The sequence below is a fragment of the Tachypleus tridentatus genome, chromosome 13, assembly GCF_004210375.1.
Source record: "Tachypleus tridentatus isolate NWPU-2018 chromosome 13, ASM421037v1, whole genome shotgun sequence".
NCBI lineage: Eukaryota > Metazoa > Arthropoda > Merostomata > Xiphosura > Limulidae > Tachypleus > Tachypleus tridentatus.
Genome location: NC_134837.1, coordinates 148667817 through 148694713, shown reverse-complemented (window position 1 = coordinate 148694713; position 26897 = coordinate 148667817). Strand labels below are relative to the sequence as shown.

The 26897-nt window shown below is 32.3% G+C and overlaps 2 protein-coding genes across 5 annotated transcripts in view; one reads left to right on the top strand and one right to left on the bottom strand.

Moving 5' to 3' along the window:
• Window positions 1-26897, bottom strand: part of LOC143238816 (uncharacterized) — a 102295-nt gene that overhangs the window by 25139 nt on the left and 50259 nt on the right. Inside the window, exon 5 of one of the 3 annotated variants that reach the window (XR_013020778.1) lies at window positions 15830-15906. The exons of the other annotated variants lie outside the window; for them this stretch is intronic. The gene's annotated coding sequence lies outside the window, so the exon portion shown is untranslated. The remainder of the gene's footprint in view (window positions 1-15829; window positions 15907-26897) is intronic. 3 annotated transcript variants of the gene reach the window in all.
• The window catches only part of LOC143238817 (uncharacterized), a 110805-nt gene that overhangs the window by 78565 nt on the left and 5343 nt on the right, over window positions 1-26897 (top strand). The window lies entirely within an intron of this gene.

Sequence of the window (26897 nt, the reverse complement as noted above, 5' to 3'; positions counted from 1 at the left end):
TGTTTGGTGCGACCGGGATTCGAACCCGCGACCCTTGAATTACGACTTTGTAACTTATAACTTTCACGTTTATAGTTTTCTAGATACAATATTAGCATAACCACGAACAGAAGGATACATCTTTCAAACAAGAACACTTAACATATCTGGTTCTTTCATAAACTTGCAAGTTCTATACATATCGTAAACAAATTTTAATATTTACAGTTTTCCGTCACACTTAATAGTGAATTCACAATGAACAGTAAGTATATTCGATACATTGGGAAATTCTCCAAAAAACACAACCAACAATATAACATTAAAATTAGAAACTTGCAACCAATGGTTTGGATCAACAACTACTTTTATATAGAATGATTTTTTTTAGTTATTATACTGTTTTACTTTATACTCAAAAAAAGGAAGCAGTAGTGAACGTTTGTGTTAACTTCATATTTAAAGCAAAACGAAAGAGTGGAATGTGCAAAAAAGTGTACATTTTGTTCAAGATAAACCAGCATCTTATCTGTTATTCATTCAAGAAAAACACTATTATATTTTCTGTTATTACTCGTTTAAGGACAAACCAATGCCTTATCTGCTGTTAGTTGTTCAGAAACAAATTATTGTATTTTCTGTTATTACTTGTTCAAGGACAAAGGAACAAATGTAGTAGTTATCAATATTGTTGTTATTGCTTTACTTGAGTCAGAAGAAAACTGTTTTGAACCAACGCTTGAATAACCTGAATTAAACTGACTACATGCATCGCTGTTCCGTAACTTTATTACAACTTAATAACATTTTAACAGAACGTCAACTTTTTTTTCCACAACCAGTGAATGCCATATTTTTCATTAGGCTACTTACAACAAAAAGTACCCTACTAGATGTATGTATAACCCAAATGTATCTTAAATTACATTTTGATATTAGTAATTGAACGAAAAGAACAATAACGTACATGCTATCAAAATTACTTTCGACCAATTATTTACTACTTAAACTCTGTATCTGTAATTGTTCCAAACGCAATAGTTTGTCTTTAATATCAGTGAAATAGTATAAATATCTATTGTTTATTTTGTTTTGTAGAATTTCGCGCAAAGCTACTCGAGGGCTATCTGCACTAGCCGTCCCTAATTTAGCAGTGTAAGACTAGAGGGAATGCAGCTAGTCATCACCACCCACCGCCAACTCTTGGGCTACTCTTTTACCAACGAACAGTGGGATTGAGTGTCACTTTATAACGCCCCCACGGCTGAAAGGGCGAGCATGTTTGGTGCGACCGGGATTCGAACCCCGACCTTCAAATTACCAGTCGAACGCCTTAACTAACCTGACCAATAAATATCTGTTATACTACCGTATTTTCTGCCCGATACATTATATCCTGTCTCTGTAGATACTAATGTTTCAAAACAGCAGTCTGTTTTTTTTCAAATTGGCCGAGTGTACCGATTTCAAACTATCCCCTGCAAATGTTACCCCCCGGTAATTTGAATTCGTTTTCATATTACCGAGGACTAGAACAAAATCGATTTCAAGTTACCCCCGGGGGTAGTCTGAAATCGATTTAATCTTACACCCCTTGATTTCAAACTACCCCCTTCACGATAGACTCATTTTAACGGTTTGTTAAGATGGTAGACGTTTTTATCGCACTCAGTGTGTGTAAATGAAATTAACACATTAATAATAATGTAAAAATTCGAATATTTATCATGTTCTATATCTCATGCTATCAATCTCTAATTTTTAAGTCAGTGCGCATAAAGGAATATAAAAAAAAATAATATGTATAAATTATGGTCTGGTGAGGACGATCCCTTAAAATACCTTCTATTTTATATAAATCATCAATTTTAATAAAAGAAATAATAGGCCTTTTGCCTATTATCATGTACTTAGATACGTATTCGACACGCACTACAAATATTAAAAGCAATCATTATGCTTGTCATTTTGGCGTTAGAAGAGGGGGTAATTTAAAATCGATTTCATGTTACATCCCCGGTATTCTGAAAACGATTTCATATTACTGGGAGGTAACTTGAAAACGGGGATAATTTGAAGTCGTTACACCGGCATGGCCAGGTGGTTGAGGAGCTTGACTCGTAATCTGAGGGTAACGGGTTCGAATTCCCATCACACCAAAGATACTTGCCCTTTCAATCGCGGGGGCGTTATAACGTTACGATCAATTCCACTATTCGTTGGTAAAATAGTAGCCCAAGAGTTGGCGGTGAGTGATGATGACTAACTGCTTTCTCTCTAGTCTTACACTGCTAAATTAGGGACGGCTAGCGCAAACAGTTCTCGTGTAGCTTTTCGCGAATTCTAAAAAAAAAAAAAATTACATTAACGTTTCTGATAACATACTGTATGCCAAGTATCTCTGTATAAAGTAAAGACAGATTTTCCTCTATGCTCTGTTAGCAATTTCAAGCAAAAAAAAATGTATATATGAAATCGAAAATGTCAAGCTCTATTATAAGTTGATTCTCTTTAGAGTCTTTCAAACTAAAAGCTAAAAGGACGTTGACACAAATATAATTTTCTTTCAATAGTTCTAGTACATCAGTTGAATAATCGCTGTCTTTTCCAATTTCACTCAGAAAGCATCTGTATTTGCTTCACATTATACCTATGTCATCCTTTTACAAGCACTGCCTTTAACTTAATTTTACACTTAAAGATGAAATGGTGCCTTTTCTCTTACCAAAATAAATTATTTTCACGCTCTGAGTACACAACGTACAGTTTAGTTTATTCCGTTTCTGAACTTAACAGTAAGCCACCTGATTGCACAGAACTAATTGGTAATTGCTACGATTTGATTAGTCTTGGTGGAGTCTTCCCATTAGTACCTCTTCATTAAATAGAACAGGCTTTTCTCTTCTATTTATTAACAAGATAAAAGACCAGAAAACAACTGCACTTACTTGACATTAATTGTATTAAACAGAAAAAAAAATGAGGTGCCAAAGACGCAAGTAATCACGTTTACTCACCTAGAACTGTTACCATGGAAACTGCTTACCGTGCTCGAAGATAAAGAAAGAATAACTCACAGCTGGATTATAACGAAGAACAAAGTAATATTTTCCCCACAAAATGGTAATTAGTTTTAATCATTCAATTCAATAATATTTTTCTCTTTCTTTTATTTAGAGATATTAAATTCTGGCGTAGAAAAATATTGTTGTAAAACAGGTTGAGAGTAAATAGTGTCGTTCACATATACAATCAACAATGTCTCGGGGTATGAGAGAAAGAAACATTATTTTGTGACAGGAAAGGTATCTGAGAAAGTATGATTTACACAGTTATGATGATACAATGTCTACCATGTATAACTTAAAATGTAGATTAATATTGGAAGATTATTATTAACAGTTTTCTGTCAGTTAATGGAAGTTATTTACTTCTAATGAAACAGAAGAAAAGAATATATCAAATAAGTAATTGAAAACAAGTAACAATGTGATAATAAATACTTTCTTTTAAAGATATCTTTCTGTTTTTCATAAGGCTATAAGTCCTATATCAGCAACAAGTAAAAATTGTTGTCAATATTTAAATACACTACTTTCAATGAAATTAACCTATCTGAAGTCAATAACGCGGTACAGCATTTTAACGTCATCCAACTAAATATTTCTTTAAAACCAATGCCAAGAAGTCTAAAAGCAGAGAGGAGCTGGCCCTATTGTACAGCTGTTTATTTTGGAGATAACAAGCCAGATTCAAAACTGTGTGATTTAATACAAAATATTCCCTACTCTTTAAACTATATGCGTTATAAGAGTGATTATTAGTCTCTTGTTTCCTCATAGTAGGGTGCAACTGACTAGTTGCCTTCTCTCAAGTTAGTTGGTTAAAAGTAGGGACAACAGCAGCATATGTCCTTAATAGTTTTGCCATGAAACATAATATATAAATACTAAAAGTATAGTTAATTCTGTATAGTAGAAAAACTGTAGCATATCTCCACGAGAAATTAAGGCTAATCTAATATGTCTTGAACAAGTACTGTAAAACACACACACTCAACAAACATGTTATGAAGTGCAAATATGTTCAAAGTGAAAATTTTCTCTTACTGAAACTTAATTTTTTTTTTCGTTTTCGTGATTATAATTGTGGAAACTTTAATGTAACTCATGAGAAAATATTTAAAAAGTATATACAAATATGACAATACACGAGTTGGAAATCTAAAAAAAATCTAACATTATAAATCATATCTTTTTTTAAAATATTGCTGTTTTTAAGTGATGTTAAAATTTTTACAATGATTTTTAAGAACACGTTTTATAAACGTATCGATACAAGTTTCCCTCATTCGATGAATGGTGTTAATTCATAAAAATATAAACCTATTAAAATTAGTATTGAGAGAAAATAAAGTTTTATTATATAGAAATTTGTTAAATTCTTTACATCTATATTATTTATAGTATTTAAAATAAAACATAAATAGATGAATAATTCAAAACTCCTAACAGGTCCTCCAAAATGGAAGATTACGAAAACAAACATTGTAAAAGAAATATATGGTTACTTGAAAGAATTACAATGAGTTGACTCAACACAATAGTGTCAATATCAGACATAATAAGAACAAACTTGAATATGACTTGTACCATATTTTATATTATCAAGTAAAGCATTCAAAATTTCTTTCAACAAGCAGGTTGAAGTCGAGGAACTTCAAACACAAAAGATGAAACTTAAATGAAACTAAGGTTCTAGATTAATATTAAATGTGTTCTTTAATTTGTATTTTCAGACTTTATACGGAAATTAATCATCTCAAAAGCTAAATACTATTGTTCAAATGTATATGTGTACGTATGTTTATTAGTCAAGAATGGTAGAGTAAACATTTGACAATGATTAAATTCAACCAACTATACGTTTGATAATATGCTGGCATTCGTCAGTCGAATGTAATTAAACTTGAAAGCAATAGTTTTATTAAATCAATGGAGAATCTACTATTCTCATTCATTCTACACTTCCCCCTAAGATCTGATTTTTGTTCTTCAATTTTCCCATCGTTATGACACTCCTTTCTACCAGAGTCCTTATCTATCTCCATCTGTTGTTCATATTTCTCTTATACTCCCCACTTTTCTCTGTGGAGTTCTGCATAACTAGAACACCGAAATATCGTAGAATGTTGACTGAGTCACGGTTCGTCTCAGATTCTAGCTTCAAATGCGTCTCTTTCAACTTCAAGGTTAGGATTCTGGTTGATCCCACTCACAACCAGCGACTTCTGTTTAAAAACTTCCCATTTATGTTTTACTAATAGAACTTTTCTAAGCTAACAATGGCCATGATCATAAGAATTCATCACTATTTCCATTAAACCTCGTCCTTTACTTACAGTTATAATTCATATGACACTTTGTTTAGAAGCTGAGGCAAACGTAATCAGATCAAGTACGAAACCAGTAAGAAGTTACTCTTAAGACATTATTAAATAACTTAAATGATAATTCCAACAAATATGTTTTGCCACATTTAACTACCTGAGTGTTTCTCTACGCTAATATAAGTGATCATAAAAAAAAGATGTTTTATCAATTTCCAAAACTAACTAGTATCTTATGAAGAGTTTTCTTAGTTATCTTCCTAATATGTATGGACCTGTCATGGCATTTTAAAATAACGATTTATTTTAAAATAAGTTTCAGTAAGTGTTTCAGCCATATTCTGATCATTGGTATATTTCAGAGCATGTATCTATATCCATTCTGTGAGATAGAATAAACAATTTTGCCATAATATGTTAATTAAACCACAAGTGATACACTTTGATGCCATGAGGTTTTCTCTGCAAGTTACCTCAATGCCAAATTCCTCCTTATTTCTAAGAATCTTTCTGGTCTAAAGGTTATGTATATACTTACACTATCTGTCAATATTCTTTATTAATTTTAAATTTATACTAGCAATTGTATGCTCCTTTTGCTATCCATATGTTCTTATTTCACAAGTATTTTTAAGGCATAAATTTCTATTGGTTTAGATACAATGATTTACATCACAGGTGAGAAAAGAAAATTATTTTACAACACAGCCTACCCTACTTGAACATTAAATACTGACTGAACAAACTGTGAATAGTTCAGGTATTTTCCAAAAATGCGATCACCCTGTAGCTCAGTTTAAACTTGAGGGCGTATAACACTAAACTGTGGTTCGGTCGTTGCAGTGAGCACAATACTTCTCACACATGGTTTAGCTTCATGTTTTACAACAAACAGAACAAAGTTGCATTGTATACTAATCACAACGATTTTCTTCCTACAGCTTCTGTAGCGAAGTGTTGTTTCAAGTGATGATTTTCTAATCTCTACAGTGAATATGGCTATGTAATATGCTGTTCTTTTATCTACTTTTTTTCAGCGAAAATTAAAAGTCTGAGAAACTGTTTGAGTAAATTCAGTCGGTTTGTTTGTTTTTGAATTTCCCTCAAAGCTGGCTGTCTGCCGTCCCTAATTTAGCGGTGATAGACCAGAGGAAAGGCGGCTAGTAATCACCATCAGTCGTCAACTCTTGAGCTACTCTTTTAGCAACGAATAGTGGGATTGATCGTCACATATAACGCCCCCACGGCTAAAAGAACAGCATGTCTGGTGTGACGGAGATTCGAGCCCGCGACCCTCATATTGCGAGGCGAGCGTCATAAACACCATATGCTGTTTGTTTGCCTAATTTTCTTTAGTGCAAATCAAAAGACTGAATAATAACAACGGCATTTTTCACTTAATGAAGTGCTTGTAAACACTTGTTATTAGGAAAACTCTTAGGGTGAATTTGTTTATTTTTCAATCGTAAACGACAACAAAACAGATATTTTTAATATCCAGCAGGGTGAGACTACAATCTAAATTATTGTCCTTTCACAAAATGTGTTAAGTATGTCAGTAAGGTGCCTACTACTAACAAATCTTTTTTTATTTTCCATTAACTGAACTTTAGGCAAGGGAATATAGAACCATTATTAATTTTTTCTTAGATATTTGGAACATACACTCACACCTCTAAGCTCAGATAAACCTATTTTCCTGTTTCTCCAACCTTGATAGTAAAGGAATCATGGTAGAAAAATCATGCTAGAACAGTTTCTATCCAGATACATAGCTCAAAAGGATTTTGGATTCCTTTGTCATCTTTGATCATTTCAAGTCTTGAAGCTTTTTGTATTTTTAGTGGATTAGGAAAATTCCGTATTTAATGAGGATTTGCCTAAACAAATAAAGCATATGAGATTTGTTCTTCAAGTCTTCAGTCTCAAATCACTTCATCATCCTCGAAAAGTGTTCTTCTCGTTCTGATGTTCTATTTCTGAGGCAAATAACTTTTGTTTCAGGTTCTAATAGTTCTGAAAATCACTAAAATAACTGATCAGCTTTCTTCTCAACTTTTGTTTTGTAACATATCTGCAAAATAGTGGTCTTGAAACTGATTACTATAATACAGAAATGTAGAATTTGATGAGAGCATTCGTATCTTCTACTCATCCAAATAGTTTAGCCCCAATCCAATAGCTGGGCTTACGTCCCCATGAATTAACTGGATTTGTTTCCTTTTCTGTTAGCTATCATAACATTTGTTTTCCTTTAAAAATTAATCTTCATTATGTTCTACATTACATTTTTCAGCTTCATATCTTACACTTCATCAACAAATTTGGGACATCTGTGATGCTAACAAGGTTGGGGCCTTGAAAACGTCTCTGTAAACTCTTAATGTCACATACTACTTATTATCTTTGGAAGCTTCTGAGAAGCTTATATCATTTCTGACCTTCTCGCTGTCATATTATCTTTCTGAGAACTTTAAACAAGATGAATTGAAGTCTTGAAGACGCTACACACGGTACTTGCATATATTCATTCTTCCTGTTATTAAATTCACTAACCATACATCAAGTCTTGTTCAAAGCAGCAATATTTGGTTGTAAACTAGTTAAATGTCTTCAAGACTTAGGACCTTGCAATTGGTTAGGTTCATATTTTCAAGTAAAAATAAAACTTGAATATACCTGAACATTTTATTAAATAATATTAAAGGAATCTTATTTATAATTAAGATCCGATCAAATATAGACACAACATTAATAAAATTTATTATCACATTGAAAAATATAGTCTAAATATGATAAAAGTTCAGGAAATTTTGATTAAGTCGCTAATAAAATTATGAAGTTAAGGTTATAGGTTGTGTATTGCATTAAGATATAGGTTTTATAATTTTTCTTTTATATCCATGGTCATATTTAATTCGAAACTAACTCTAGACCAGATACGGTAGCTTCCATTTCCGTTACTTAGTGATTATCTCTAATGTTGCATGTCTTTGCATTTAAAAAACTTTGTTTAAAAGTTTTACTGATTCGCTTCTTTACAATCTTGAATATTTGTAAATAATCGTCTCGCAATTATTATTGTAATTTTGGTTAATATAACTTAACTATAAAATGTGTTTGTTTGTGTTCACTACGTTGAATCGAATCTCGGATTATAGCGTTATAAATCTGTAGACGATGAGACGACCATAAATTTAAAGAGCCAGAAGTCAAATGACTTTGTTCTAAACACGGTCAGAAATTTTCCAACTCACCACGTCACTACTTTCTAAACATGTATGAGGTTATCATATGAACCTGTTCAAAGTAACAAAGATCGGAAACAGAGTAATTGTTTTCGCGTGTAATGTTTATGAGCAATCCTGTATAAATAAATGGAAACACTTTACTCGCCATAGTAAACCTTAGACCGTTTATCAATATAAACTATGTCACCTACGAAATTAAACTCTGTACTTCACATCAACAAAAGTACGTACAGATTGATAAGCGTGTTTTCTTGTGAAATTACCTCAATGGTAAGTAAACACCTAACAAATAGAAATGATTTAAGCAAAACGCCCCACTATGCCAACTGTGATGATTATTTGTTTTGAATTTCGCGCAAGGCTACACAAGGGCTATCTGCGCTAACCGTCCTTAATTTAGCAGTGTAAGACTAGGGGAAGGTAACTAGTCATCACTACCCACCGCCAACTCTTGGGCTACTATTTTGCCAACGAACAGTAGAATTGACCGTCACATTATAACGCCCTCACGGCTGAAAGAGCAAGCGTGTTTTGTGTCACGGGGATTCGAACCCGCGACCCTCGGATTATGATTCGAGTGCCTTAACCACCTAGCCATGCCGGGCCCAACTGTGATGAAGAGTAACATTTAATCACTAAAATGGTTTTCTTTAATAAAACTTAAATTGTAGCTAAGCATTAACTGAACTTGAGAATAGTTGAGAAGGTCTAACTCCTGAATTATATGTTACATAGATTACTCCGTTTTATTGAATGGTTGAAATATTTTAAATTAATCTTTTTTCTCTTAAGGCAACATTTTAAAGTACTTCATACAATACTGATAGAAACTTACTTTCTTAAGTTGGCACAAGTGTCTTTTGAAAAGCTGTAAACCTTTTAGTAATTCGAAAAGTACGAAGAAGGTAATATATAAACACCTTCAAGACGCCTCCTAGTGGCAAAGCGGCATGTCTGCAGACCAATACTGATAGAAACTGGGTTTCGATACCGTGGTGGGCAGAGCACAGATAGTTCATTATGTTGCGTTGTGATTAACTTCAAACAAACCACTCAAGATGTGTAACATTTATAGGGTATATTTAGATATCTTTACATAAAGAAACTACAAATACCATTTTAAAGAATAAAATATATTTTGAACCTCATTGTGCTTTGAGGTAGTCATTTTTAAAAGGTAAAATTTTTAATTACCTTCACACAACATTAATTTCGCACGACATATATAAACATCATTATTTTCACTTCTAAATGTCTTGGCGTTTCCTCCTTTCTTTTTCAGTACTTAAATCTGATATGATACATTTGTTAGATCTGCTGGAATGCTAGAAAGAAGATCAGAATGATAAAACTAGATTTTTCCTTTTTCCAACTTAAACTAGTTATGCTTCTCAGTTAACCTCGTAGACACTTTTAGATATTTATTATCTGTAGATATTGTAAACTTGCAGTTCTTACGCACACGTGAATAAATAAAAAGTTTCACAACTTTGTACGCTATCTAGCTATGTTTAATACATGGAATAACATTCTTGATATAATCTTACTGTGTGGCTATGATCAATTATGTATACACGCTTTTCAATTCAAATATGAAATAGAGCATAAACAGCTATCTTTCTTTTAAGCTGTCTTTAAGAAAAACAGTTATTTTACCCTATTTCATATGCGAATTGTATTGATTTGGGCGTACCAGCATTCTCAAAGTATTCAGCCAAGTTTTGCAACTCATTATCGCATTTTTATTGTATCAAAAACGTGTTATCCACACTTCTTAACTAAACATCAGGTTTTAACTTAGTATTTTCAAGTGCAGTACCTTCATATTTGTTCACATATAATTCACAACGAAGCAAGAAATTGGACAAGTACATAGCCAATCCATTCTTTTACTGCTAATATTTGTAACTAATTCTAAAAAGAAGGTTTCCACAAACGACCAAATTAAACTGATGGTATCTGTTTCTTCTATAAGTGACAGCTATGTTTTAATTAACCTTTCTTGAAAGCAATTAATAGCTTTCTCTATTAGGACGTAAGGAAAGAAAAAATAATATCTTAAGTGATGCTATTGTATCAATAGGTTTAAAGTCTATATTTTTAATCTTGTCAACATATGTGACCTAATTATTTAGTCAATTTATTATCATTCTGTAAATACGAAAACGTCTTCTTAATGCATTTCGCAACACATTGAGTAGAAGTCCCTTCACAAGAAACAATAATTTTAAAACTGTTACTTAATTTAAAATTTTTTCTTGATGCAAAAACGTGGCGGACTCAAACTGTGTTGTTGTTTTTCTTCACTGAATAGGTAAACTTATACATTGATCAACTTGTTATCGTATCAACTTACGAAATGTTGTGTTCATTTATTCTTTATTGAGAAGAATATATGTTGGTAACGCTATTACATTTTGGCATCCATAATTAATCAAATTACAAATTTCACTAACTTTAATTTGTTTTATATCAGTTTCAGCCCTAGTTATTATATTTTTACAGGTACAGTTTTTGGCGTTACTAAAAATTTAATACTAAGCCTAACATTTCGACTTGTTTTCCTGTAACGCTTGCCCTGGACTCATAGATAACATCAGAAATACTTGTGAAAATTGAAGCTGAAGATGCATTATTCTGTCCCCCAGTGGAATAGCAAAAAGTCTATTGACTTGTAGCACTATAATATGGGGTTCGATTATCCACTGTGGACACAGTGTATTACCCAATGTGGCTTTACTCGAAACTAAACAAACCAAACTTTTCGTATGTAAGGGTTGCAATTAAAGTTTTTTTTTGTTAATGTAACACCGTTGTTTTTTATGGTTCTTTGAACTTATGCATAAGTCTACAACCAGGTAAGTGTAATAATTCCAATGTCACTGAACTTACCGCACTTTCAGTTGTGTCGGAGAATCATACTAATTGGTTGGCAGTAGCGTCGTAGGCGGCTACTAATAATTCCTGGTTTCCTTCCCTTCCCTCTAATAAGCAGTTATAAATTGAGGATAGCTCTATCTTAATATTAGAATTTATGATATAACTTCTGAATCCATATGTTTCATAGGATTTCATTGATGTTTAAAATAGCGAAGTTTGGATATGATCTGAATATAAACGATGTATATGTTATCCTGACAAAGAATGATGAATTCAGTGTACGTCTCACAAAATGTCTCTAAAATTCTATTTATTATTTCGTGCTTTCTGTAGTTCATCTACTTACATATATTCATTGGTTGTATTTTTTGCTGTGCATTTAAATATTTCTGACGACTGTGACGCAAACAAATGTAGGTAAAATTATTTCTTGTAATACCGTTTCAGATTCTTAGTGAAATAGACTACTGGATATTTGCCAAACATCCTCATACGCGTGTGTTTGCTCGAAGTTAGAATTAGTATGAGAAACTACAGGAATTTTGTCATTTGCTAGAACATTGCACGCTCTACTTATTGTGCGACTTGTGTAACTAACGTTCTAGTCAATATCGTTCTAAAAATGCAACATTTGTGACTCATTATAATAATCCTGGTACACAAACCAAAATTTAAATAAGTTGTCTTGGTATTTCTGTAAAGATAGGTTTGTTTAAAATGCATCACTTCTTTCACTATATTCCTAGTGCGGTTGTGCAAGTATTTTGTAATGTTAAAGAACACTTAACATATATATCGTTGGTATGATTCTCACTTTTGTTTTTATTATAAGAATATATACGAATTCACTTTTAATAGATATGATTTTAATATTAAATAAGCGAAATTAGAGCTTCCTAAAATATTACTTTTTTAGTTGGTTGAAGTCCAGCACAAAGCTACACATAGCCAAACATAAGAGTTGTATACAAAATGAAAAAAAAACAACAGATAATTTGCCTATAGCAGAACATGTAATAAAATCAACATAGTACATTGTGTGAAAAACAAACGTATTGTCTGAATATAAAGGTATTACAGAAGCTAATACTCGAGAATCACTGGCAGTAATGAAAGTGAAAAAGAATTATAATTTATTAAATAGAGTTGAAGGTCCGGCGAGTATCAGTCTAAGAATGTGGCAAGACCTGTTTTAATATTTATTCACAGATGCAAAATTGCAGACAGGTCACGTGATATTTAAGAAAATATAAAATGCGAAATTCATCGCTTGCAACTTTAATCCTAAAAAGTGACACTGGGATATGTTTACAGACTTAAAACGCTAGAATCCGGATTTCGAAACCTGTGGTGAACAGAGCACGGGTAGCTCATTGTGTGGTTTTGTGCTTAATTACAAGCAACCACTACTCCCGAAGATGACGTGTGACATATCGAAACTTGTTGAGTCATTATTTTGTAAAGATTTTAATTTTGTATTGATTTTAACGTTGTATATTTATTATTTTAACATTACATACAAGAACCGATATAAAAATATATATATTAATGTTCAGTTATTGTTTAAAAAGTACTTGAAACAACACTACCTACTTAGAAGTTTAGATATTCAATAAAACAAAAATCTGAAAATTATCTGATATTTTTCAAATGTAACTAGACGTTTTTTATTGTAGTATTTATTTGTATATGTTTACTGAATATGTTATTCCAAAAAATAATTGCCAGTTATATAATGATTTTTGTGTGTTTATTTTCTAGCACTTTATTTTTAGTTAATATAAAATAATCTGACAAAAAGCCTTCCAGTGACACAATAGTATGTCTATGCACTTATACTGCTGGAAATCGCGTTTCGATACCCGCGGTGCAGCTTTGTGCATAACAAAACAAACTGACAAAAAACTTAAATATTTCTTAAAAGTTTCAACGCCTTATGTTTGTTTTTGTTTTTTTAAATTAAGCACAAAGCTACACAATGGGCTATCTGTGCTCTGCCCACCACGGGTATCGAAACCCGGATTTTAGCGTTGTAAGTCCGCAGACATACCGCTGAGCCACTGGGGGCTCAACGCCTTATGAAAAATTATGGTTGCATAAAACAAATTTAAAATCGTGAGAACTTTTAAAATTTACCTCTGTAAGAGCTGTCCGACGTTCGTTGTTTCAAGAATAACCACGCTTACAGTTCTCCATAGCTTTTTTTCATTTCCAAACTAAGCTAAGAAATCTAAAAACGTGGAAAACAAATCGAAAAACAGACAATGTTCCACATGAGTAAAAATCTACGCGACTATCTGACCAAAGTTATACAACTTTATGACAAACTAAAGGCAAAGTATTGTGGATAAAATCCTGTTTGTTGGTGAAAAAACCAAAACAAATTTTATATGAGTGTAGCTGGGTGGTATTCAAACCAACGCCTGAAAGAACACCAATTTTCTGTCCATCTTACTGCCTTAAACTCGGCCATAGTAAAACATGTAACTGTTGAACTAGAAGAACTGTAACTTTACCGGTTAACCTAACTGGAAAATAAGGAAGTAAATGAAGCTTTCCACACAGAAAATCTACAATAAGAACGGATCATAAGGCTGAAACAAAAATACTATTCTCTAGGGGAGTAGTTTGTTTCTAGACTTGTAACCTTAAAGATCACTAAAAAGTGGTAATTAGTTCTGCCTAAGGATATACAACGTAACGTGTTTATTGAAATGGATATAATATATTTTCAAGTTATAAGCCTTCAAATAATGTCAGAATTTATCACACTTACTTATTGATATATATATCAGGAAAAGGAGAAAAAAAGTATTAAAAATCGTTCAGAGCATTATTCAAGTTTATTTTTATCAGTAATGTATAAATATATCTAATAAAACAATGGAATAGCAAACTATTCTACTTTTATATCCCTTATTAATTTCTTCAACCGGTTTCGTTTGAAAAATATTATGAAATTAGATTTTATATCTAATGAAACATTGGAATAGCAAACTATTCTACTATTATATACTTTATTATTTTTTTCAACCGGTTTCGTGACTTCAAAGGTAACTTTTTAATATATAATTATACTGATAATCTATAACAAAAACCTAAATAATCCAAATTAAATTGGCGATGGGTGGTGATGACTAGCTACCTTCCCTTTAGTCTTATACTGCAAAAATAGGGACGGCTAACGCAGATAGCTCTTGAATAGCTTTGCGCGAAATTCAAAACAAACCGAACCAAATTAAATACACATATATGTTCCAAATGCATAAACATATAATACACTCGAAATACGTTTAAAAATATATATATGTTTTGATTTTATATTATTTATATGCAGTGGAAAAGCAATATTTCTCAATAAAATTATTTCATAAAGAGTAACTTTTGAGGTCACAAAAGCAGTTGAAGGAATTAATAGAGGAGAGAAAAAATAGAATACGATAGTATGATATTCTAGAATTTTATTATTCGTATCTACAGGTGAATCTTGTTGGTGCCTTGTCTCTTTTATATATACGTAATGATAGCGAGGAAAGTTAAAGGTTCTAGAGCCCTAATTTATAAATAAAATGTACATGGGTATGGGGAGAGAACATAGAAATGGGTGATTAGGAGTACGATATTTGTCTTATAGTCACGACATATTCCCTTATTTCCATTTCTCCGTGGGTTTATCTAATTTCGTTTTTATTTCTGTAACAATTGAAACAATGCATATACTAATGTATGAAAAAATTCAATACTACTCTAAGCTCCTTAAATATTTTTCTCACCCCTTTTGTTAAAGATTCAATTACTGATATTCTTTCCAATAGCGTATCTCTCCATGTATATATTAATTTATCTATATTATTCCTAATAACGTATCTCTCCATATACGTATTAGTTTAACTACATTCTTTCCAATAGCGTATATCTCGATATACATATTAGTAGATCATTATATTCTCCTCATTTAGTTTGGTAGACCTTTTAACGTCTGTAGAAACTTCCCAGTTAATGTTATTTTAAAATATTATTTGCTGTTAAATAGATCACAGGGTCAGTAAGATAGTATTTAAATAATATAAATTTGTGGATGCTGGATTAAACCTCGCAAGAAAACGTTAACATGAGTCCTCTATTAGAGTTTCAGTATGCGAAATATTACTAAATAGCATGATTAGACCCAATTATTACCTTTGATAGAAACTGCACAGTTAATGTATGTCCTCCGCCGATATACAGAAAGCCTTCAGCAGAGTACGTCACGACGTAATGTTACAATACCATAACAATAGTTGTCTGTCATTTTTTGTTTTGTTTTTTGATAGACAGGTCAAATGCTTACTATTTCGATCTGTTTACAGCTGAAATCTTGGATTCGTCTAACTTCTCTGAGTAAGCCTTTTCTTCGTGGTGCTTCGCCTAAAAAAAAATAGTCAACCCACTAAACAGTGGTGCAAAAAGAAAGCTTATAGTCTTAAAATATGTGCTGCAGCTAATAACAAATATTTGGTATTACAAATATGAAATTAGAAGTTTTCTTTATCGTTAACGGCATTGTTGAAAATTTTTAAGTTGAGTTAACTTGATCATCTACTTGTCGAGTAGATGCCATCTAGCGATGGTTCTTTCGCTGCATATCATTTTTTTTAATATTTATTTTTCAGGTATTTTTATGCCACATAATTTGCTTTGTCTAAAGTTTTGTAATAATTTATTTATATAATAGAAAGCCTTATAATTTAAATGTTAATAACTTCTAAGAATATGTTGATGTTAAAACGTCTGTATTGTTTACCTATATTTTAACAATGTTTTTGATAATTTTAATTAATTCTTGCTTTACATATTCACGTTTCAACTTTATGTAGATTAGCATGAAATGTCCAATTATGATTCTTATCACTCATGATCCAAGCCTTTCTCTTTCCTTTTGGTATACAAGGATGACTGTTTTCAAGTTACGCAGAAATATGACACCTTGACCGTCATGTTTTCATATACTATAGCGTAAATTGTTGTTTCAATCTTCAGCTGTTTGAAGTAAACACCGGTTGAACAGAAATGTCAGAGTATCAACTTATGTTCGCGTGAATTTCACTTCTACAGACGAAGATCCTTCTTGATTATGTTACTTACTGTTGTCTGTGGATCGTTGACGGCTTTTGCTACTTATCTAAGTATGCGTGGATTCTCAACTACTATAATACGACATATTTTGATCATCATGGCTGGGGTGCGACTTTTTTCATGTCTGTTTCTGAATGGTCTTAGTCTGCATACCCTTATCTCCCAGTATAATTAAATACAAAAGATATCGCCAGCTTGTAAACACTAAATCTCTGACATTGATAAATAATCTGAGTGAATCAATATTTTGTATCAGTAAAGGCTTATTACATTATTTAAATAAAAACAATCAGTTTTTGTGGCATCATACTACTTACGCAAATTCAAACGATTTCAAAATGTTGTTTTGACAAATTTCCGTTGCATTTGTTAAGGAAATTGTAAAGTTGCATATTCGAAATTATTCAACTATAAAGCAATAGGCTCCCTGTATTTACAAATACATTATATTTTATAGAAAAAATAAACAGTATATATCATAAAACCAACTAAATACGACCACAAGCTATTGGTTTGATAGGTGTGTAGAATACAGTAGGAGTTTGTAGCCATTCGTTCTGTAAACAGCCTTCACGACTAATAAAAATACCATACAATGCAACGTATTGCAACACCATTATAAAGTTGAATAATCAAGCTTTTCATTTGAGTAACGTAATTATAACTCATGAGTTGCAAACATATTTCTACCAACATTTGTACAGGTCACACGTGTGACTTATACAAAATGTTGTATATTACCGTTTGAGTTATTGCTTTGCAACTGTTTAACCAAGAATTGTAGAAACATACCTTTGCTGAAAATGCAAAAATCCTTATTTTTAGAGCTAATTGTACAAGTCCTCGCTCATTTTACAACAAACTAATGCTTATATTGCCTCTCAAGAAACGCAAATGTCTCGTAAAAGTATATCACTCTTTAAGATACATAGAAGGTTACAGGAGGTCTACCCAATTTGCATGAGTTTAAACTGAAAATGATGTACTAATGCGGGGCCGGGCATGGTCAGGTGGGTTAAGGCGTTCGACTCGTAATCCGAGGGAAGGTCGCGGGTTCGAATCCCCGTCGCACCAAACATACTCGCCCTTTCAGCCGGGGGGGGCGTTATAATATGCGGTCAATCCCACTATTCGTTGGTAAAAGAGTAGTTGGCGGTGAGTGGTGATGATTAGCTGCCTTCTCTCTACCCTTACACTGCTAAATTAGGGACGGTTAGCGCAGATAGCCCTCGAGTAGCTTTGCGCGAAATTCAAAAAACAAACAAACAATGTACTAATGCGGAAAAGTTTAAGTCGAGTGAGTTATTGTTGTAGTTTCAAGAAATATATTTTGCCATGAGTTAACCAAATAATAATAAAATTGTTTATTGAACTAAATATATTTTGTTCAATATATTTGTTATAAAGAACAGTTGTAATTTTCTCTAATAGACATCTTTGTTCATTTTGTATTCCTAATAACAACTTTAACAATTTAACACGTTGATCACTAGAATAGGCTCACTTTCGCTGAGAACAAAAAGGAGCAAAATACAGCTAATATTCCAAACAACTGTACAATGGAACAATAACCTAATATTCTCCATGTTATCTTAATTGATTCTTCATCCTTATTTTTTAATCCTTTAAATTTGCAAATCATCAACAACAACAAAAGTAAACACAAAAAATTGCTAAAAATACATAAATCAAATTGTGAAGTAAATTTACTCGAAAGGTTTCATCACACGAAATTGAAAAATATATCTAATAATAAGAACGAAAATTATACTCTTCGATATAAATGTTTCATTTTTTAAAAAATGTATTTTATATTATAGAGATTTAATCAGTTCGATAATAAAGTTAAAAAAAGAGAGTTACACACCAAATAATTATATTGGTACTTTTATTTTCATCATCGTTTCGCTTCTGCGACTTCGTCAGGACTAATACATAAAGCTGTTTGATACGAATTTTTACCATTGTAAATCCGTTAACGTACTACTGAACCACGAAGGAATTGCTGTTTGATACATGTATAATCATAAATATAAGTAATACATAGCTGCAACACTATTTATTCCCCCTTCAGTGGTACAGCGGTATGTCTGTGGACTTATAACGTTAAAAACCGGGTTTTGATACCCGTGAGGAACAGAGCACAGTTAGCCCATTGTCTAGCTTTGTGCTTGATTGAAAACAACAAACCTACTTATGTATATTTTTGTTTGCTTACTGAAATAAAATAACAACAAAAAAAACGTATGTACTACAAGGAAATTTCAGCAGAAATCATTATAACTTTGGTGTTTGCATGTGTAAACCTTGCAAATATTAACAGTTTATTTCAACTACTTGTGAAAAGCCTCACAGTGTCAATGTATTTATCTATCGCTGTCCCAATTTTAAAATTATAGACTAAGGAGAAGACAGTTACTAACAGCTTTCACCTCTGAACTCTTAGACTACTCTGACTGAAAGTGCAGACAATTTTTTTATTGCCTCTAAAGAGAAGAAATATTAAATCTTGATTTCAAAGCCCAAACACACTAATCACTGGGCTACGAAAGTTAGGAATTAAACAATCACATTTCGCTGTGCCAATTAGGGGATTTCATAAAGAAAAATAAAATCCACCCAGCAGTTTATGGAATTTTTGTTTGAATGTAATTTATTATACTCTTGAGTCTGGAGTTTTGAAATATTAGGTTCCAAAATACCGATATATTTTAGTAGTATAATTACTGTTGGAGAATAAATAATTTATTTCTCAGCGATGTTAATAATATATTAAGATTTTCATGAAAACCTTCGTCACACAATAGAACCTCATAATTTTTTTGTCTAGTGTCGAGCACTTGAGGCCAATTTTTGTTACACAACTAAACATACATGTTTCTAAAATATTTGTATTAATGTAAAAAATGTATCTTCAAATTTGTGTAAACACAATATTTTATCTTAAGTAGAGTCTTAAACACATAACTAAACAATCTTGTTTTATAACTACAACACAACCGTTTACACGTAAGAGTTTGAAAAAAAAGGTAAAGAAAAACTGGAAAAGCCCTAGTTTTACACGTTTTCTGATCATTTGGTTGAAACAGACAGCACAACATGTATTGCAAAGAAGAAAGAATGGCAACAGCTGCTTTATGGGTGAACTGTCCTTTGTTCTCATATGTTTTATTCTTACTAGCATCGTTTATCAGAAACCATACTATGAAAATAAGAAAAATAAAACAAATTTATAAGTTTTGGGTTTTATGTAGACATGTACAGTAGCAATATAAAAATACTTTTACAGAAAAATACTGAAATATTTTTATAACTTCAGGTTAAAGACAAACTTTATTCATAACTTTCCACTTTGTATTGAATATTTGTTTTTTGGATCAGTTATATTGTGTATTTAAAAACCATTGGGATCAATATTTTTTGTTTCAAGAATTTCCTTCTTATAGGAATTCTTTATAGATAATTTAAGTAGCACTGAACTCAGTGAAGATATCGTTATATGTAAATGTCATTCGAAACACCAAATTGGCCACTGGGCATTTTTCATTCTATTTAAAATATTTTGAAATTCTTAGAAAATAGTAAATGCGACTACTTGCATAACTTCAAATGCTAAAGATTCATAAAACAAACACAAAACTTGTCTATTCTTTCTCTATTAATCTTTGACATTAGTCTAAGAGGTATTTAAGGATCATCTATTTTTTTATTTTAAGCACAAATGTATACGCTTGACTGCCTGCATTCTCCATATCAAAAAACTAAAGAAAAACAAAACAATATTTTAATCACATTTAAAATAAATATGAATTGTAGTGCAAAAAAACAATGTAGAACATGCCAGTAAAGTATTATTACCATTTAGTACACATGTTCTGAATACAGACTAAACATTACACTGTTAGCATTGTTTTGTAAATTAAAACTGAAATGTGGTTTTTAAAATGTGTTATATTTTACACCATATATATTTTTAATTTACTCAATAACGCATTACTCGTATTGCTTGGGAACATAGTAAAAATTAAGTTACTGTATTTCTATATAAAATAATACTGTTATTTTACTGTGACAATTTTTCTATCAGTGTGATAATAAAGAAGCAAAATTTCATTTGTGAACTTAAATTTGGAAGATTTTTTTGTTTCTTGAATTTCATGCAAGGCTATGTGAAGTCCATCTGGTTGGTCAACACTACCTACTGCAAACTGGTTGGAAACTTAGATTTTAACCTTACTCGTATAACGCATTCATGACTCTAAAGTACAAAGAACGGTGCGATTTGTTTAGCGAAAGAGATACCAGATATGGATTTTCAAATCTACACTCCAACATACTAGCCGCTGAGTCGTACTGGACCACTGGTAGTAGAATAGCTATAAACATTTGTTTTTCGTAGTATAACTGGAAACTGTCTGATGGTGTAGAAGGTATTTTGTTTTATGATGTTTTCCCTGGAAGAGGAATAAAAAGGCCCCGAAATAAGTCACATTTTAATTTTTATTGACTTTGAATTTAAAAACACAAGACACTTAATCATTTAAATGAGTCAATTATTACCTTCCATAAAACAGGTTAAGCAATTATTATTTAATAAGGTCATTAGATGCTAATTGCAACAGAAAGAAAAAAGGGAACATTATCCAACACTATTCTTTATAAATTTTTCATTCCCTTAATATATACCATCATTCATTATAAATAATCAGTTAGATGAGGATGATACCGATGTTTTTGTTTTTCAGTCATATTTACCCGATTATTTATTACTTATTTCAGAATTTTCGCGCATAGCTATAAAAATGGTTTCTGTCTATAGGCATAAAATTTGAATTAATAGTCTAGGGTAAGCATTAGATTTATGATTCTCTATGCCGATTAATTGTGTGACATAACTAGTTGTAACTTATCTAGTAAAACATTTTTTTATTAATTTTCTCAACTTTCTTTTGATCATAAGTGATTGAATAAAAGAGTTTCTAAGCCTGCATCAATCCATTTCCGTAAAAAAAAAACTAATATTGTTTGTTTGTTTTTGAATTTCGCGCAAAGCTACACGAGGGCTATCTGCGCTAGCTGACCCTAATTTAACAGTGTAAGACTAGAGGGAAGGCAGCTAGTCTTCACCACCCACCGCCAACTCTTGGGTTACTCTTTTACCAACGAATAGTGGGATTGACTGTAACTTTATAACGCCCCCACGGCCGAAAGGGCGAGCATGTTTGGTGCGACGGGATTCGAACCCGCGACCCTCAAATTACGAGTCGAACGTCTTAACCCACCTAGCCATGCCGGGCCGAACGAATATTAAAAAAAGACATATAAAGGAAATGTTGACTTTTGTGAGTAACCAAAAGAATGATAAACTTGTCTTTTAAATTTATGTTTCTGAAGAGTAAACGTAAAATATATTTTAAAGTATGCTAGCTATCAACTAGCTCTTTAACATTGAACATTTAGAATATAGACAGAAAAAAACAAAACAGAAATGTAATACTCTTCAGGTCTTGCAACTAATGAATTCGAGATTCTTGCTCCGTAATTCGCTTATGAAGAAGTTGAATATGCTATAGTAAGAGGAAGTTTCCAGTACAAAAGCTCCGTCGCAAGCTGTTACGTCCAAAGCAAATCACCTCTTTCTACAAACTTTCCATAATCCTTCTAGTGTACGAGAACGACGGTTTAATAGTGCCCGTTTCTATTTATTGATCGCATATAAATCCATAGCCTGCAGAGCTTAGAATAATCTGACGGTCATGGTATTTAACTCGCAATCTGCGAGCCATGGGTTCCAATCCTGTCACCAAATATGCTCTCACTTTTCAACCATTGTGGCCGCTATAACGTGATGGTCAATCCCACTTTTCTTTGGTGAAAGATTAGTCCACGATCTAGCAGTGGGTGATGTTGACTACTTGTCTTCCTATAATTTATTATCTCTGAAGTAGGGACGTATAGCGCAAGCAGTTTTGTGGGAAATTCAACAAAAAAATGGGCACTCCAAAGTCTGCTTGAGGTATGCGACTGTCGAAGGAGTACATCGTAAGTGTAATTTACTCAGCTTTTCCAGACTTAAATTCTATTTTATTATGTGATGAACAGTTGCCTTGAACGAGGAGACTACTTTAGCCACTGACCTTTGTGGACATGAATTCTTACCTGCTTAAAAACGCCACATTTTGGTTTTCATGGCTGAAAAACTACCTGTCATATGTCTCTTTCTGGACGTTCATTCGTATTTCAGGGCAAACCTACACAATGGACCATCTACACTGACTACTACTAGTATCGAATTCCTGATTTTAGCATATAAGCCTTCAAATTACTGTTGAGCCGCAGGAAGACTTTTGGATGTTCATGGATCACTCAAATTGATCCACGTTATTTTCTTTTCTAACGTTGTAAAGTACAATGAATACCCCTTTTCATAAAAATTTCGAATCCCTTATCTGAATACATCGTAACGATCTGAGTGTATAAAAATTTTATGTCGAAAGGACTGTTAAACATACCCTTCACAAAAATGATCATTTTTTGTGGTATCACATTAACTTTAAATACAATTTAAACATTTTTCATTGGTCTTGAATATATCCTTAACCCGTTGGCATTATATTGTATTACATCCTCTGTGTATGTATGTGAATAAAATAACTAAAAAAGGGTTTTCCCAAATTTTAATCAATTTTGAAATAAAGGTTTAGTATTTAAGAAGAACCAACTGTTTAACTTTTGGTAAATGTAAACCAGAGGTCAAGGTCACATTGAAACTAATCCTTGTAAATCGAAATATTTTCATATAACATTTGTCAAATATGGTACAAATATTAAGTATCTTCCAATAGCTAATTTCTGATAAAGTTTGATGAATGAAGGCCAAAGATCAAGGCCACACTGAAATTCAACTTCATAACTCGAAATGTTTTTATCTAATTTTAGTGAACTCTGATATATATGTAAAAACGGCTCGTTTGGGTTGAGAAATTTTTTTACGTAGAGGAGCGAACAACATTTCGACCATCTACGGTCATCCGTCACGTTCACAAAGAAAGGAAGAGGTAACTGACCGGAAGCTGACCACATGTTTGAAAGGGGTTGTGTAACTGAGTGTCGGAATGTAGAGGGCAGTGTTAGATGTTTGAATATATAATTTTATTTATTTTATTATTTTAATATAGGTATAAAGGCGTTCCTTTATATTGGTTTATTTTGGGTTTAAGTTGTTGTATAAGTAAGGCTTCTTTCATTTTGCGTTTGTTTATGTTTGTTTCTTTATTTAGTATTTGAGTGTTTTCTATGGTTATGTGGTGTTTATTTGACTTGCAGTGTTCGAAAACGTGTGAAGGTGACTTTTTTATGTTTTTTGAATCTGGTTTCCATTTTTTCTACTTGTTTCTCCAATATAGAAGTCGTGGCAGTTATCACATTGTATTTTATAAATAATGTTGGTGTGGTGTTTGTCAGTGTAGTTTTTACATAGTATAGACCTCAGTTTTGTGCCTGGTTTTTGAATAAATTTGGTATTAACTGGAATGTCATATTTTGTTACTAGTTTTTGCCAAATTTTGGTTATTTTTCTGCTGATTCGGGAATATATGGTATGCAGTAGTATATGGTTTCGTGATTTTTTGATCCGTGAGAAATATTTACTTTTGTTGGCTCATTTTGCTTTCTGTATAAGTGTGTGCGTATAATGTTTTCTACGGTTTGTGGAGGAAACTTATTGATGTTGATAAAGTATTGTTTTAGTTTGTCTAATTCATCGTTAATTTTATCTGGTGAGCATAGTTTTATGGCTGTGTTTATTTGGTTTCTTAGTATGTTGAGTTTTTGTTTTGTTTCATGTGCTGAGTACCAAGGAATGTATAGTCCAGTATGGGTGATTTTTCGGTGGATTTCTGTTTTAAATTGTGTATCGATTCTTGTAATTTTGAGGTTAAAAAATGATATTTGATTTCTTTGTTCTTGTTCAAATGTAAAGTTGATGTTGGGATGTATAGAGTTAATGTGTTTGAAAAAATTAAGTGTGTGTTCTGTAGATGTGAATCCCGCAACCGTGTCATCTACATAGCTGTACCAGTATAGTGATGGATGTAATGCTGTGTTAATTGCTTGTGTTTTAACTTGTGTCATAAAAATATTAGCTAAAACTAGTAACACTGGGTTGCCCATGCTTAGGCCATTTGTTTGTATATAGTTGTGGTTGTTGAACATGAAGTTTGTCTTCATCGTGGTGAATTCTATGAGGGTTGCTAATTGGTTGCTGGGAATGTCTGTAGATGGGTTAGGGTCTCTACAAGTGGGTTTTCTCGACATCAATGAACTCTGATATATTTACTATGACGAAGTAAATTTTGGTGAAAGCAAACTGACTAGCTGATTTGTCATGCAAACGAACTAAAGCATCCGTGGCACAATTTTCATAAAATAAAAACGTCAGAGCTATCTTAATTTCACGTGTTTTATGCTACCAGTAAAAATAGACCCTGAGAAAGATAATATAAAATTACGATATCAATGTCTTGGACACTTGTAGAAAATATTCCAGTTGAGGATATATTTGCTAAGTATCCAGAAACTTGGTATCCAAAAGAAGTGAAAAACGGCCAGTCTCTAGATTTTTTTTTGCCTCATTAGTTACACATATATTCAATGGTGAGCCTTTTCTTTGTTTGTTTGTTTTTGAATTTCGCACAAAGCTACTCGAGGGCTATCTGCGCTAGCCGTCCCTAATTTAGCAGTGTAAGACTAGAGGTAAGGCAGCTAGTCATCACTACATACCGCCAAGTCTTGTGCTACTCTTTTACCAACGAATAGTGGGATTGACTATCACATTATAACGCCCCCACAGCTGAAAGGGCGAGCATGATTGGCGAGACGGGGATGCGAACCAGCGACCCCATGATTACGAGTCGCACGCCTCAACACGCCTGGCCATGCCGGGCCGAGCCTTTTCTCAACGTGTACACGTTGACAGAGATTAAACGTAATGTATCAGTTTAACTTAACTCAGTTGATTCTAAGGGCATCATACTAACACAGGTTGGTTATAATTCCTTATATACCGTAAATGTTTACCATACAATTACAGAAGCTGGTGCTCCACTGTTTCGATCCCAGTCAACAAATCCTCATTTTCGTTTAGCCACTTTAATTCTATCAATGAATACAAGCGCCCTTACTGTAGTTGGAACAGAAAGAACTATTTTCATTCTTGGTATGGGTATGTACGAGTGACAAAGCAGAGCAGATAATGTGTTATAAGGGAAATAAAAATCAATAAATCCTTCAAATGGGTGAATTACGTTGTATTTACCTTGTTGAAGCCTTAGAGAAGTTATACTGATGAATTTCGCCTTGAACGAATAAAGAGGTTGAGAAAGGATTACATGGTCATGCCACTATTTGAATTTTTATAATTACAAATGATGTGAAATTGATTTGATTTATTTTTAAATAGCTTAATATTAAATTTTAATGCACATATTTACTGAAAGCAATTAGCTGAGTTGACTGACTGGTTGTTTTGGAAATTTACTCATTGATACACATGAGCTATCTGCTCGAGCTGGCCCTTATTGACAGAAAACAAGACACTTTTCCGTCACAACAATTTCATAGACTCACATACAGTGTCTTATTCTTGTACGATTGGTTTTATGAAAGGAAAGACGAATATGAATGATAATACGATTAGGAATAAATGAAGAAAACCTTAGAAAATGTACCTGTAAAACGAAAATAATATTCAGTTGTTTGGAACTATTATAAAGATACACATATATTAATTAAGTGTTCAATGGGACATGTAACTGAATAAAACATGCATATATTAACAAAACATTTTTAGCAAAATTTCAACCTCTTAAACTACGCATACCTAATATACAACACATTTTCAACATGAAATATGTATACAACTGCAGTTTTTTGTATATATGTGTATGGCATTGTAATTATTTACGAGAAAGTGAAACAATTCTTACGATAATCTGAAGTATTGGTAAATTTTATTCGATAATTTATAGCGAAATATTTTTGAATTCATTTTTTATGTATGACACTACAACGCTTTGCGAAAATAAAACACTGAAATCAACAGCGATTCTTATATGCAATAATCTGAGATACTGAAAATTTGTATTTGTTGATTTTTCTATACAAATAGTTCCAAACATGTATCTTTAGCAAACTTATTTATGATACAACTATTACGCCAACGGCCCGGTATGGCCAGGTGGTTAGGGCGCTCGACTAAAAATTTGAGGGTCCCAGCTTCGAAT